Here is a 17128-nt window from a genome sequence, read left to right on the forward strand (position 1 = left end):
TTCTGAACCTACCTTGGGAATGCTCCGCTTTGAACGTCTAAGCTTCTCGTTTTAGGTAGCTCTGATACCAGATGATACGAACCGTCTCGGGAAGAGTCGAGTCGTATGTAAATTGCCCGATCGTCTACGAGAAGTTACGTTAGGTTTAGTTGAGTTGAAGGTATTGATACGATCGCGACCTGGAGTGCATCAAGTTCGAGCAAGGACTCAATGGTGCTGCCTCAAGGACCAATTACGCGAGCTCGAGCTAAGCAATTCAAGGAGGCCATTTCGGCCTTAGTTAATCAAGTGTGGGGCGAGGCTTTGGTTGGAGAAATAGATCGAGTTGGGACCAGCTTAATAAAGTGTCCTTGCAACATTTTGCAAACTAATTTCAGCTCAATTTCCGCTCCTTGAACCCGTTCCAACTAAATTGAACTTTTATTTATTTCTTTTAGCTTTGCATTTAGTTTGCATTTTAATACTTGCATTTAAGCCTCTTAGTTTAACAAATGAGTTGCTGGTCATTAATACAACTCATCTTAGTTTAATTTAATGAGTTGCTTCTTTAATTAATCTAGTTACTAGGTTAATTATTGGTGCATGAGTTCATTAAATACTTCTTTTAATTAACTAGTTGTTGGAATAAATGATGCATAAGTGTGTGTTCATTTATTTACATAGTTATTAATTTGTTTAAAGCTTAATAATTAAATAAATGTGACGGTTACATATGTTTTAATTGCAGGTGACTTTTCAATTTACAAAGGCAGTTACGCATTCAATAAAGGAGACTTTTCAAGTTATTTTGGTTACAAAAGAGGGGGCTGTTATAAAGGAAGCATTAAGCATCATTAAAAGAGAGTTTAAAGGAGCATTTCATGTCCTTTAAAATCTGGTAGCAGCTTGTTCAAATACCCCAACGTTTTTTTTTGCTACTTAATGGACAATTTATGCATTGCAAATTTCATTAAAGTGGCTGGAGTCTATTCAACTAGCCAAAGGGAAAATCAAGAGTCATTTTTCAAGCCTTTAAGGACATTAATTCAGCTAGTTAAAGAGAGGAGTTATGATGTGATCCGGCTCGGTTGATTGAGTCGATTCACTTGATTGCCCGATCGTCGACGAGAAGTTTGTTCGATTTTGTAGATAGATGGAGTTAGATGATTTTTTTATAGCAGAAGTTGAGAAAATGGGTTCAAAAGATGGTTTGGATAGATGTTTGATAGGCTCAGTGAAATAAAGAAATATTGTTTATAATTTAATAGTTAAAATGGAATGGAAAAATAGAACTCAAGCGAAGAACGATTCAATACTATATGAAGTATTGCCCTGGGACTTATATTGCTCAAGGTGGATTAAATGGACTTATATTACCGTCGATTCGTGCCAAACTTCAGCACCTTAGCCGCACCCTTGACTGGAGTTATTCGTAAGAATTCCAACTTCGTTTGGGGATAGGAACAAGAAAAATCCTTTTTGAAAATTAAAGATTGTCTAACTCATGCACCGTTATTAGCTTTGCCTAATTTTGATAAAACCTTCGAGTTAGAATGTGATGCCTCAGGTTTAGGCATTGGAGCCGTGTTGATGCAAGATGGACGGCCTATTGCCTATTTTAGCGAGAAACTCAATGGTGCCGTCTTAAACTATTCGACTTATGACAAGGAGCTCTATTCGTTGATTCGAGCCTTAGAGACGTGGCAACACTATCTTTGGCCCAAAGAATTCGTCATACATACCGATCACGAATCCTTTGATACGGCCATGCCTCGGGCACACTTTTGGACCAGCTCCCTAAGCATTGCTTGCAAATCCATGCAAGCTGAAATAGTTCAATTCCTTTTCGTTGAGCTCCGTTTAGCTCGTTTCCAGCTCACTCGAGCTCAAGTCAGCTCAATCGAGCTCAATTTAGCTACAATTCAGCTCATTTATTTTATTGGTTGAATAATTAGAGTATTTATTAACTTAGTTTAAGTTATTACAGCTCATAATTATGTTTTGATTTATTTCATGTTGTTAAAGTTGTCTTAGCCGAATTTAATATGTTTAGCTTAAGACTTTATTAAATCTGTCCAGCCGAATTTATGTGTCATGTTTATTAATATTCAAGTTGTCACAATGTTAATTAGGATGTTCACATTATGTTTTAATTAAGTTCATTTGTCTTATGTAGGTGCACCCGAATTTGAAGATACATTGGGCAGATTCATGCATGTAGATTCAATGAATGTGAAGGTACATCCCTTTGGACGGCACATGCATGTAAGGAATTAATGCAAGGTGCATGCATAGAAAGGTTCAATGGACGGCAATCAAGAGGCATTTGCATGTTCATGATGGTCATTCATGTATTTGAAGATTCATGGATCAAATTAATGATGGACCATGCATTGGACGGTTCATGTATTGATCATGTGTTCACACCTTGTGTTCACACCATGATGACCATTCAGTTGGATGTTCACACACAAGAGTCTACTCAAGCTCCTTGTTCACACCAAGTTTGGTCCTTCATGAAGCTTCATTTAATTAAGCCACTCATGGTGAAACAACATGAATTAAAGGCTCCATTAAAGGAGTTAGCCGAATCTAGCCATGCATGCATGAAGAACATTTATCCAAGTACATCAATGCATATTCATGAAGCTAACCACTCACCTCCCATTCGGCCGAACATGGACAAGAACATCATTGGACATTTTTCTAGAAGTTTCATGTTTTAATTAGGTACATTACTTAATTGTTAAGTTCATGAATGGACTATTCGGCTAGCATAAGATACTAGTATAAATAGTTGGTTATTTTCAATTGTAAGGGACTTTTGCCATTTTGATAATATATTGAAGATTTGTGAGATTTTCTTCTCTCAATTTCGTCAAAGACTCGTTGGCTTATCTACTAGTTAGTGGCGTCAACCTTGCTCTTTGCAAAACTCGAACTTATCACTTTCAACCCAAAGTGTGGCGTTCATTTGATACCGAGGTTCCTATCTTTGATAGATAGTGGGTCGAGGTCCTTTTTCATCCGTTTCATCCACCTTAAAGACATATAAGATTCGGGTCAACATTTTCCTTAGTGTTGGTTCATTCTTGTTTTTAAGCCTTTCTTTCCATTTCACCTTAAACCGAAAAAATTCCCTACCTTTAATATTTGTTTTTCCTTCTTCTTACCCGAAATACCTTACCAACCAATTCCTTTTTAACCTTAAATGAACCATAAACATCTTCATTGAACAAATATAACTCTTTGATTCAAGACGAACAAAACTTCATCGTTTGGACGATCGGGCAACGAAAACGACTCGGATTCATCAACGAGGCCGGGGCATATCATTTGGTATCAGAGCTGGTAAAAACGAGAAGTACGAGCACTCGAAGTCAATCTGCAATAGGTACGTAAAAAAAAATGTTCGAAAAAAAAATTTGAAAAGAAAAAAAATTGCATACGGTTTAGGTGCGGACGAAAAGAACGTGAAAGATCCGTAAAAAAAAAGAGTCTGGAGACACTTCAATAGAAATTTTTCCAAAATCTCATTTTACACCCTTTTATATCCCCCGTAGTGAAATTTCACGCAATTAAAAAAAAAAATTTCGATATAAAAAAAAAAGTGTTTCGAGTTTGTAAGTTTGTCATTTTCTTCCATTCATCTTCTAAGCCACACTTAGCCTAAAGCTTTTCTTGTTTCTTTTAGCCTACCCGTAACCTAACATCAATCCCTTGTAAAGCCATTTGAAGCCGACCCATTGAACTACGATAAGGTCACGACGAGTCGCTTACGAAATTACGAGAGGAGATTGAGTGGAAAAAGGCACGAGTGTTGAGAGAGCATTAGAGAGAAAAAAAGCCATTAAAGAGTGTAAACACGAGTGGAGTGTTATCCAATTTTCATTGTGAGTGAAACGTGAGATTTTTGTGGTGAGGTATTTACTTTTTATTTTATTTTAATCATTTTAAAAAAATGTCACAAGAATTTTCCGAATCAGATTTCCAATATTTGAAGCAAGAGATACGTAGAATTGTGAAATCAAATTTTGATAAATTGCATGATCGATTGGATCGAGTGGAGGAAAGAGCCAGACGAAAACAAAATCCACCAAGTCGAGAAACGGAGTCGAGATCATCACGGCGATACGCGTCCAAAGACTATTCGCTAAGAGATTCTTATCGGGATTCCTATTCGTCAAGGAATTCAAGACGCGACAACCTAGAGCTTGCAACTTCTCGACATGACAAACGAGAGAGGACGAGTTATTCATCGTATGACTCAAAGAAGTCCTTCCCGGAGGATTGTTCCCGAAGAAATGGACGAGAAGCCTATGAAAATATTTTCTCTTCCTTTGGGGCAAATGATTATATTTTTGATTCTTTCGTGTCGACTACACATTGTAATGAAATCGAAAAAGCGAGAGAAAAAGAAAATGAAGAGAAAGAATTCGAAAAAGAAATTGAGATTGTACAAGAGTACGAGCGAGAAAAAGAAATCGAAAGAAAAGAAAAAGAGATTGAAAAAGAAAAAGAAATCCAAAAAGAGAGTGAGGTCGAAAATAAAAGTGAAAATGAGAGAGGAAATGAAAAGAGAAAAAAAGAAGTTGAGATTAGAAAAGAAACGAGAGAAAAAGAGATAAACGAACCAGAAAAAGTGAGGAGCATTTCGACTAATCCATATGAAACTTGTTCTTGTTCTGTTTCTTCTTTCCAGGTGCCCGAGATATCAAACGATAATTTTCAACTTCACTACCTTTCCGATGAAAGACATTTTCATATGGTCAGTATAGGTAAGGTTGAAGATGAAAACGTGCCTCAAGAGTTCAAAGGTAAGAGAGGTGAGGAAATGTTAACGATCGAGTCACGACCCCCAGGTTTGAAAATTGTTGAAATACTTTTTAGTGACTTAATTTCTAAACGCTCTCTTTATTTTGGTCTGATTAATTGCTACTCCCTGAATGTGGTTGATTTTTGTTCCAATCAACAAACCAAAGGTTTAATTTTGCGTGATGACGGTTTTTCACGAAAGGCGATTAAATTCTTCATTTGTGACAATTTTGTGCACCAATTAACGCTTTGTGGAAAATCCATGAATTTGTGCAAGTATGAATTGATGAATGTAAAAAGTTTTAATTGTTTGTCCCTGTGTATGCAAAAATCCCATTGGTTTAACGTGTTTGGTTTAATGAAATTTTTGCTACATTTTGGCATGAATACTCAAAATCAAGTTTTTAAACCCGGAATCTATTTTGGTTCGTTTTATGGGAAAGTCCAGCTTCATCAATTTTGTGTGAACAATTTCTATTGTTTTGATAATTGGGTGTTGAATAAGGAACTGAGGTATGAAAAATTTGATTTCAATTTAAATTCATTCCTTAATCCATTTTTGTGGTTGTATTTGAAGTTCGCATTTCATTTCGTTAAGGTTAATTCAGCCACAGAGATTCGACTAGACTACATTTCCGAGGAGAGAAGATTTATGATGATCGAAAAAGGTAAAAATGATCCTTGTTTTTCCATCCCTCGAGGTAAACAAGGTATGATTTACGATAACTTTAAAATTTCTCTGCCCTATTCGGTTGGTAATAAAATTTTTGTTGAAGAATTGGTTGTTGCAAGGAATTTAAATTCTGATGTGTTTAACTGTTCAGCTTTATTTAAAAATGATCTTTGTTTTACTACTTTTAAAGGTAAGGCTCATGAACTTTTTGAAACATCGTTGTTCTCTTTAGGTGGTGCCAAAGATTGTTTTGTTGATTTGATTCGTTATTCACATATTGGTTATGACTTGTGGAAACAATTTGAGACATTTGATTGCCTTAGAACATGTTCATTTACGTTTCGAATAATTGACGAGGCATTAACGAGTAAATTAGTTTGTTTGCATGGTTGTGAACATGTTGCTTTGCATCCGTCCACTCCCATGGGATTTTCTTATTCTATTTTGCTTGCATTTGGATTACAAATTTATTTGAAACCATTTTTGTTAACTCATGGTTATTCCTTTCAGTTGTCCCAATTCCAATCCATCCCGTTCGACCGAGGAAAGCTAAGTAAAGTTGCTGCGATCGAGTGAACCAATGGCTCGATTTGGGGACAAATCGCTTTAAAGAGGGAGGGGATGATACGGCCATGCCTCGGGCACACTTTTGGACCAGCTCCCTAAGCATTGCTTGCAAATCCATGCAAGCTGAAATAGTTCAATTCCTTTTCGTTGAGCTCCGTTTAGCTCGTTTCCAGCTCACTCGAGCTCAAGTCAGCTCAATCGAGCTCAATTTAGCTACAATTCAGCTCATTTATTTTATTGGTTGAATAATTAGAGTATTTATTAACTTAGTTTAAGTTATTACAGCTCATAATTATGTTTTGATTTATTTCATGTTTTTAAAGTTGTCTTAGCCGAATTTAATATGTTTAGCTTAAGACTTTATTAAATCTGTCCAGCCGAATTTATGTGTCATGTTTATTAATATTCAAGTTGTCACAATGTTAATTAGGATGTTCACATTATGTTTTAATTAAGTTCATTTGTCTTATGTAGGTGCACCCGAATTTGAAGATACATTGGGCAGATTCATGCATGTAGATTCAATGAATGTGAAGGTACATCCCTTTGGACGGCACATGCATGTAAGGAATTAATGCAAGGTGCATGCATAGAAAGGTTCAATGGACGGCAATCAAGAGGCATTTGCATGTTCATGATGGTCATTCATGTATTTGAAGATTCATGGATCAAATTAATGATGGACCATGCATTGGACGGTTCATGTATTGATCATGTGTTCACACCTTGTGTTCACACCATGATGACCATTCAGTTGGATGTTCACACACAAGAGTCTACTCAAGCTCCTTGTTCACACCAAGTTTGATCCTTCATGAAGCTTCATTTAATTAAGCCACTCATGGTGAAACAACATGAATTAAAGGCTCCATTAAAGGAGTTAGCCGAATCTAGCCATGCATGCATGAAGAACATTTATCCAAGTACATCAATGCATATTCATGAAGCTAACCACTCACCTCCCATTCGGCCGAACATGGACAAGAACATCATTGGACATTTTTCTAGAAGTTTCATGTTTTAATTAGGTACATTACTTAATTGTTAAGTTCATGAATGGACTATTCGGCTAGCATAAGATACTAGTATAAATAGTTGGTTATTTTCAATTGTAAGGGACTTTTGCCATTTTGATAATATATTGAAGATTTGTGAGATTTTCTTCTCTCAATTTCGTCAAAGACTCGTTGGCTTATCTACTAGTTAGTGGCGTCAACCTTGCTCTTTGCAAAACTCGAACTTATCACTTTCAACCCAAAGTGTGGCGTTCATTTGATACCGAGGTTCCTATCTTTGATAGATAGTGGGTCGAGGTCCTTTTTCATCCGTTTCATCCACCTTAAGGACATATAAGATTCGGGTCAACATTTTCCTTAGTGTTGGTTCATTCTTGTTTTTAAGCCTTTCTTTCCATTTCACCTTAAACCGAAAAAATTCCCTACCTTTAATATTTGTTTTTCCTTCTTCTTAGCCGAAATACCTTACCAACCAATTCCTTTTTAAACCTTAAATGAACCATAAACATCTTCATTGAACAAATATAACTCTTTGATTCAAGACGAACAAAACTTCATCGTTTGGACGATCGGGCAACGAAAACGACTCGGATTCATCAACGAGGCCGGGGCGTATCATCCTTGAAGTACTTAAAGGGTCAACACAAGTTGAATAAGCGGCATGCTAAGTGGGTAGAATTTCTCGAATCTTTTCCATATGTTATTAAATATAAAAAAGGTAAGGAAAACGTAGTGGCTGATGCACTATCTCGAAGGTATGCGTTGTTAAATATTTTGGATGCTAAGTTAATGGGGTTTGTATTTCTTAAAGATTTATATGTCAACGATGCTGACTTTAGTGAATTCTTTAGGTTATGCGCAAAGGGAGCTTACGAGAAGTATTATCGACATGATGGGTACTTGTTCCGAGAAGGAAAGCTTTGTATACCCCAAGGTTCCATACGAGAAGTGTTAATCGAAGAATCTCATAGTGGAGGATTAATGGGGCACTTCGGAGTTGCAGAGACGTTAGCCATGCTCAACGAACATTTCTTTTGGCCTAAGATGCGACGAGATGTCGAACGGTTTTGTAATCGATGCATTGCATGCAAACGGGCTAAGTCACGAATTAAGCCCCATGGTTTGTATAAGCCATTGCCTATTCCCGAAACCCCTTGGTCTGATATCTCAATGGATTTCGTGCTAGGTTTACCGAGGAGTAAAAATGGCCGAGATTCAATATTTGTGGTTGTAGATAGGTTCTCAAAAATGGCTCATTTTATAGCATGTCATAAAACTGATGATGCCGTGAATATTGCTAATTTATTTTTCAAAGAAGTGGTCAGGTTGCATGGCATGCCTAGGACGATTGTGTCCGACCGAGACGCGAAGTTTCTTAGCTATTTTTGGAGGACACTATGGGGGTGCCTTGGAACGAAGTTGCTATTTTCAACCACTTGCCATCCGCAAACGGACGGCCAAACCGAAGTGGTCAATCGGATTTTGTCTACATTGCTTCGAGCTATCATCCGGAAAAATTTGAAGGCTTGGGAAGAATGTTTACCACATGTGGAGTTTGCGTATAATCGAGCTATTCACTCAGCTACCAAATTTTCTCCTTTTGAAATCGTTTATGGTTTCAATCCGTTAACACCATTTGATTTAATGCCATTGCCTTCTAACCAATTTGTGCATGTAGATGGAAAGCGTAAAGCTGATTTCGTCAAGCAATTGCACCAACGAGTTCGAGAAAACATTGAGGCAAGGACCAAGAACTATGAACAACATGCTAACAAAGGTCGTAAATGAGTTGTGTTCGAGCCGGGAGATTGGGTGTGGTTGCATATGCGCAAGGAAAGATTTCCTATGCAACGACGATCTAAACTACTTCCGAGAGGGGATGGACCGTTTCAAGTCCTTGAACGAATTAATGACAATTCTTATAAATTGGACTTGCCTGGTGAATATAATGTTAGCGCGACTTTTAACGTTTCTGATTTGTCTCCGTTTGATGCAGATTCCGATTTGAGGACAAATCATTCTGAAGAGGAAGGGAATACTGATACGAGCTAGTTTCGGATGTAAAGACGAGTCGTAATCTTTCCCGATCGAAATTAGGTAGTGTCGGAATTGAATCAAATTCAAGTCTTGGTGTTTGAAGTTGGATGGCTTTAGGAACAAAGGAGTTTGATGGGTTGTTGTTTGCTGGGTAATTCGATGAAATAAGATCGAACCCTTATTATCAAATAAGGACCCGGGCTTAAGGTTTTCAAAGAAAGAAATGGAAATAGGATAAAAACCGAGACCCTCTATTTAGCAAAATAGGAACCTACGGTATGAAGAACGCCACACCAATGGGTGATAAGTTCGAACAAAGTCAGATTGACGCCACTCGTTGAAGATAAGTCAATTTGAGCTTTGGAGAATAAAGAGAGTGAATTTCTCACTAAAATTATATTTCATTCAGAAATTTGGCAAAAAGTCCTTTTACAAGAAATTCAAGAACTATTTATAGCTTAAGTGACTAGTAGCCGAATAGTCAAGTTCAATACTTAAAAACTAAGTAAACATTGAACTAATTTTGAGCTAAGATCCATGAATGGTCTTGAATCAATGTTCGGCTGAATATAGACCAAGGAAGAGCTTCAACGAACTTGGAAAATTGGCAGCAGCTACATTCGGCCAATGGAGTTTAATAAGGTCAATAATGAAGCAACTCTTGCTGAAAAATTACCATCATTAATTAGCAACTTGAACAGTCATTTGGAAGTGTGAATGGACGGTTTTGAATGACCATAAGGTGTGAACATCATGAACCGAATAGCCACAATGTACCCAGCAATGTGAAGGAAATAAATGGCAGCTTTGGAGAATGGAAAATCATCTCTTTTGGCCGAATGGTCACTTAGAGAACTTCAACAATCAGCACACCATCTTTAATATAGTCCATGCATGTATCATTTGGTGCATTGAACCCAACATGCATGCATCTTCACATCCATTGAATCTTCATGCATGAATCTGCCCAATGAATCTTCAAATTCGGCTGTACCTAAAAACACACATGAACTTAATTAATTTCAATCAAATTAAGCTGAACTAAGTAAATACATAATGTGAACATCCTAATTTAACATTGAAACAACTTAAATATTAATAAAGCATGACACAAATTCGGTTGAACAGATTTAAGACATGTAATAATTTAGACAAACTAAATGAAATCAAGACATCTTTAATGTAACTAAATTAAGACATATTAAACACTTATATTAAATAAAAACATATTAATAAGCTGTAATAAGACTTAATTAAATGCTTATTTAAATGGTTTAAAATCCAGCAGCAATTTAATTAGCTAGAACGAATTTCAACTTCAAAGAAGTTGAAAATATTCAGCTCGTCTTTAAGCTCATTGCTTTCATTTTCCTCAAACCGTTCCACCAATGCTAAAATAGAAACTTTAAATCGTTTAGCTCTAGCTCGCGTTATTGGACCAATGGGCAGCTTAATAGCTTCTTGTTCGTTCTCCATTTGGTTCGTAGGCAAGCTCACATCACATTATCCTTTGCATTTCTTGTCTCCACATTTGGAATTCAAATTCAGAAAATTCTTCAGACATGCTTCAACAAAATATTAGAAAACAAAAGTTAAATTAGAAAGAAAAATAATTCTCACCACAAATCTCTCAAGTTAGCTCAAAAAGAAAAATTCACTCACTCGTGTTTGAACTCTCTTTTAGGCTTTTTTTTCGAATGAACTCACGCTCTCTTGCCTTTTACCACTCGACCTCATCTCACAAATTCGTAATTCGTCTCGATAGACTTAATTTGCTGCTTGAGGGTCGGTTTCAAAATGGGTTACAAGGAATAATGTCGGGTGTAGGGTAGGCTGAATAAAGAAGAAAATTGGTTTAAAGTGTGGCGTTGGGATGGGTAAATAATGGTAGGAAGGGAAACTTGATGATCGGAGTAATAAGTGATAATGATAAAAACTCGCAAGACTTTTCACTTTTTTTTTTAAACTTGATTTTTTTTTGCTCACCTTTTTTTCTTTTTTTTTTGCTCGATTTTTTTTCACTTTTTTTTTGAATTTTTTTTCAATCAATTTTTTTTGATTTTTTTTTCAATTACAATATGCTGAAATACAAAGGAAGAAGAGAAAAAATTACAACCTAAATTTTTTTTTCACGTTACGAACCTACTCCGAGCTTGGTACGAACGTCGGCATTCCTCGTTTTAGTAGCTCTGATACCAGATGATGTGATTCGGCTCGGTTGATTGAGTCAATTCACTTGATTGCCCGATCGTCGACAAGAAGTTTGTTCGATTTTGTAGATAGATGGAGTTAGATGATTTTTTTATAGCGGAAGTTGAGAAAATGGGTTCAAAAGATGGTTTGGATAGATGTTTGATAGGCTCAGTGAAATAAAGAAATATTGTTTATAATTTAATAGTTAAAATGGAATGGAAAAATAGAACTCAAGCGAAGAACGATTCAATACTATATGAAGTATTGCCCCGGGACTTATATTGCTCAAGGTGGATTAAATGGATTGTCGAAGATGGACCTTGACCCGTTACCTATAGAGAGGTAGGAACCAAAGGTATAAAAAGGTGGATGAACGCCACACCAGGATGGTGATAAGTTCAAGAAGTCGGGTTGACGCCACTAGCGAGCTAGATAAGTCAGAACGAGACTCGTACGAAATAGGATAGGAGGAAACCTCACAATCAAGTTTTCAATAATCAAATTCTGTAACATTTTACAATAAACAAGTAAGCTATTTATAAGCCTAAAATGCCTATTGATATTCGACATCTATGTTGTTCACACTAACTTAAATTCTGTTCACACAGGTATTTAACGTGTTCACACAAATAGCATTAAAATCCAGTTCATGCTTGAAGATGGTACATGAATTGGCCGAACCATCATGATGCTTCACTTGATGCATTCATGCATCCTTAGCCTTGAAGAATCTCCATAATTCCATGAATGTGCAGCTCTTTAATGATCCTACATCTCCCTTGGCTGAATGAGGCATTAATGTGCCTAAAATACTTGAATGGTCATCTTGAAAATGCATGAATCATGCATGAAACGTCCCATGTATTTTCCCCCATAAATATGATCCATGAATCTTCAAATACATGAACTTTTAGCAACTCCCTCTTGCATGAACGTCCCAAATGCATGTGCTCCTTTAAATGCCATCCATTGAACCTCAATTGTGCATGCACACTCCCATACATTGCACCAATCCGTTCATGAACCTGCAGCAAATTAAATCAGCAAGTTAAATGCATTTCAAACACATTAAATTAGCAGCATATGAACTCAATAATTTGCACATTAAATTTGGCCATACATATTAACAATTTTAGACATATTTAAAACATCATAATTAATTAAGTATTTAATTTAGATATAATTAAAACACTTAATTAATTATTTGTCCAGATTTTAACAAATTAACTAACTTAAGATAAACAACTAATTTAACTAATGACAAATTAAATGGTTTATTTCAGCAAAATAAATGCAAGCTAAAGAAAGCTAAAAATAAGCTCATTGGGTTAAGATTGAGCTGAATTGAGCTTGAGTGAGTTGACTTGAGCTCGAGTGAGCTGGAAACGAGCTAAACGGAGCTTAACGAAATGAAATTGAACTAATTCAGCTCGCATGGATTTGCAAACAATGCTTAGGGAGCTGATCCAAAAGTGTGCCCGGGGCATGGTCGTATCAAGTTATTGACTCTAGAATTTCAAAAGTCTTTGATTTATAATTAGCCCTTTAATAGTACTTTACTATGTGACCATTCAGCTAGCTCATTTTAGCCTTATAAATTCTTGTAACCAAGCCTTTTGGGGACACTACTTTTTGGACATTTTGTAATGATATTCTGCCAAATTTGTGAGGCAAACTTTTCTCTGTTTTCGTTCAAATATTTGTTGGCTACATAGTGTTCTAGTTGTGTCATCCATTTTCTTTGTTGAAAACTGAACTTATCACTACTCGTAGTGTGGCGTTCAAACATACCAAGGTTCCTACTTTGCTAAGTAGCGGGTCGAGGTTCTCATATTCTCCATCCGACCACCTTGAAAACTTATAAACATTTGGGTCAATAATTTTCTAATATTGGTTCGTGTTTGTTTTTGAGATCATTTTCATTTCCATTCCATTCCATCTTTTCGTTTCATTATAACCAAACCTACAAAAACTTATATCCATAAACCCATCTACATAAACTTCATATCCATAAACCCATCTTTGAATCCTTTTACATAGCTTCTGCCATTATTTACGTTAAAACATCCTTTTGAACAAATCGAACGCTACTTCTTCATAGACGATCGGGCAAACTTACATACGACTCGACTCACCCCGAGGCGGATCGTATTAGGTATGGTCAAAGTAGAAAGAGGGGTACGAATGGAATGGTAGGAATGAAAGGGTAGGAACAAAAGGATATGAACAAATTGGTCGGTTTAGGTTCGATTAGGTAAAGAAGAGAACGAGTTTGAACTACTAAAGGTACTTTCAAGAACCAATACCGAAATGGTATCGACCCGTTGATTAGGCCTTTTGAGTTCGGTTATAGGTTTGGTAAGGGAAAACCTCGACCCACTATCTAACAAGATAGGAACCTCGGTATGTTGAATGCCACACTATGAATAGTGATAAGTTCGGGTACGACAAAGAACACGGTTGACACAACTAGAACGCTAGGAACGCCAAACGAATCTTTGAACGAAATATAAGAAAAGTTTGCCTCACAATTTCGGCAGCATAACATTAACATAAGTTTCAAAAGTCCTTTACATGGAAATTGAACAAGTATTTATAGGCCTAAGTCTAGGTAGCCGATTGGCCTTTCATGCTTACACATTAATTAAAGAAAATTCTAGAAAAATAACTCTTAATATGCATGACCAGATTCGGTTTTGGGAATGGTGGATGAATGCATCTTCATGCTTAAGAAAACTCAAAGTGAATGCATGATATCCAATGGTCACTTGTAGATTCGGCCAACCTTGTTAAATGAAGCAATGTTTGGCCAAAAAGTATGAATTAATTGTGGACACTCCAAGGGCCATCATGTGTGTGAAACCGAATGTTGAAGAGTCTTCTAGTGTGAACAAGGTGAACCGAATGGTCTTGCCATGTGAACATAGGTGTGGACGAATTAAGGAGAGTCATGGGGAAGCTAATTGGCCAAGCTATCTTCATGCATGTGTGAGTGCCCTTTGGCCGAATGGTCACCTTGGAGAATGAAGAGATAGCACACCATACATGAATGGAAACATTCATGAACCTTAAAGACATTGAATATGGTCATACATGCACTTGGCCGAACATGCACCTAAGAGATTCAAGCCCCCCCAACCGTCCATGCACCTTCAAAATTCATGCTTGCTTTTAATCTCCATATGTCCATTGCGTTCCTACAAGAAATGTGAACATAATTAATTCAAACTAATGTGAACACAAATATCAACATTAAATTCGGTTATGACAAATTTAATTATCATCAATAAACACTTTTAAGACATACTTAATATAACTAATGTGAACTAAATTTAATATGTAGGATATTAATTAACTAATTATTGAACTTATTAATTAAAAAGTCAATAGTAGTCAAATGAATTCAAAGTGAACTCCATGAGCTGATGGTTAATTCATGAGTTAAACTCGAGCTGGGCTTAAACTCGTGAGCTGATAATGAGCTAGTCCCGAGTTAATAAGCTGGTGTGGAGCTACATGGGAGCTAACTTGAACTGAAGGTGAGCTCGGTGAGCTGAACTGAACTTGTAGAAAAGTTCGGCATGGATTTCCAAAATGGCCACTAACTGGTTCGATAGGTCTAGCATTGACATCATCCCACACATGCTAAACTAAAGCTATAACGGCTTCTTTAAATTGTTTTGCACGAGCCCTTGTGATCGGCCCTTGAGGTAGCACCATCGGATCTCGGCTTGGACTTGACTTATGGGAAGCCGTGATCGTATCACCCAAGTTCAAAATGAAGCCTGATCTTAATTTCACCGAGCTTAATTCAGCTCGATTATAGCTCAATGAGCTTGTTTGTTCATTTTGAGTTTATTTTAATTCTTGCGTTTATGTTGCTGGAATAACTTATTTAGTTAAATTAGTTAATTAGTTTTCAGCTCATAAATAAGTTCAAATTTGATACTTAATAATTTTAGATAAGTTTGTTAAGTTTAATACATGTTAATATGTTTTTTTCCTACAGCTTTTTAATGTTTTTAGAATCTGGTCATTTAATTAGCTTAAATATGTTTTAGTGAGTGTGTCCTAGCCTAGACATGTTTGAAATGTGTCTTGGAGTCAGCCGGATTTAATTGTGTCAACATTAGGACATGTTTTTAATTTGTTTTGCTACAGTCATTTAAATTGTCTTTATTGTGTCTTAAGGCTGCTACCGAATTTTAATATGTCTTAATAAAACATGTTATTAATTTGCTACAGCCTATTACATGATTTTAATGTGTCTTAAGCTCCAGCCAAATTATTTTATCTAGTTGCTGCTGATTTTTAATGTCTTAAACTCCATTAATTTGTTGATTTTAATGTGCAGGCATGCATGTCCGAATTTAAAGAGCAGCAATAAAGGAGTTGCCGGTGCACAGTGATGTGAGCTTGCCTACGAACCAAATGGAGAACGAACAAGAAGCTATTAAGCTGCCCATTGGTCCAATAACGCGAGCTAGAGCTAAACGATTTAAAGTTGCTATTTTAGCATTGGTGGAACGGATTGAGGAAAATGAAAGGAAAGAGCTTAAAGACGAGCTGAATATTTTCAACTTCTTTGAAGTTGAAATTCGTTCTAGCTAATTAAATTGCTGCTGGATTTTAAACCATTTAAATAAGCATTTAATTAAGTCTTATTACAGCTTATTAATATGTTTTTATTTAATATAAGTGTTTAATATGTCTTAATTTAGTTACATTAAAGATGTCTTGATTTCATTTAGTTTGTCTAAATTATTACATGTCTTAAATCTGTTCAACCGAATTTGTGTCATGCTTTATTAATATTTAAGTTGTTTCAATGTTAAATTAGGATGTTCACATTATGTATTTACTTAGTTCAGCTTAATTTGATTGAAATTAATTAAGTTCATGTGTGTTTTTAGGTACAGCCGAATTTGAAGATTCATTGGGCAGATTCATGCATGAAGATTCAATGGATGTGAAGATGCATGCATGTTGGGTTCAATGCACCAAATGATACATGCATGGACTATATTAAAGATGGTGTGCTGATTGTTGAAGTTCTCTAAGTGACCATTCGGCCAAAAGAGATGATTTTCCATTCTCCAAAGCTGCCATTTATTTCCTTCACATTGCTGGGTACATTGTGGCTATTCGGTTCATGATGTTCACACCTTATGGTCATTCAAAACCGTCCATTCACACTTCCAAATGACTGTTCAAGTTGCTAATTAATGAAGGTAATTTTTCAGCAAGAGTTGCTTCATTATTGACCTTATTAAACTCCATTGGCCGAATGTAGCTGCTGCCAATTTTCCAAGTTCGTTGAAGCTCTTCCTTGGTCTATATTCAGTCGAACATTGATTCAAGGCCATTCATGGATCTTAGCTCAAAATTAGTTCAATGTTTACTTAGTTTTTAAGTATTGAACTTGACTATTCGGCTACTAGTCACTTAAGCTATAAATAGTTCTTGAATTTCTTGTAAAAGGACTTTTTGCCAAATTTCTGAATGAAATATAATTTTAGTGAGAAATTCACTCTCTTTATTCTCCAAAGCTCAAATTGACTTATCTTCAACGAGTGGCGTCAATCTAACTTTGTTCGAACTTATCACCCATTGGTGTGGCGTTCTTCATACCGTAGGTTCCTATTTTGCTAAATAGAGGGTCTCGGTTTTTATCCTATTTCCATTTCTTTCTTTGAAACCTTAAGCCCGGGTCCTTATTTGATAATAAGGGTTCGACCTTGTTTCATCGAATTACCCAGCAAACAACAACCCATCAAACTCCTTTGTTCCTAAAGCCATCCAACTTCAAACACCAAGACTTGAATTTGATTCAATTCCGACACTACCT

This window comes from Gossypium hirsutum, chromosome A09 (genome assembly GCF_007990345.1).
Source record: "Gossypium hirsutum isolate 1008001.06 chromosome A09, Gossypium_hirsutum_v2.1, whole genome shotgun sequence".
Taxonomy (NCBI): Eukaryota; Viridiplantae; Streptophyta; class Magnoliopsida; order Malvales; family Malvaceae; genus Gossypium; species Gossypium hirsutum.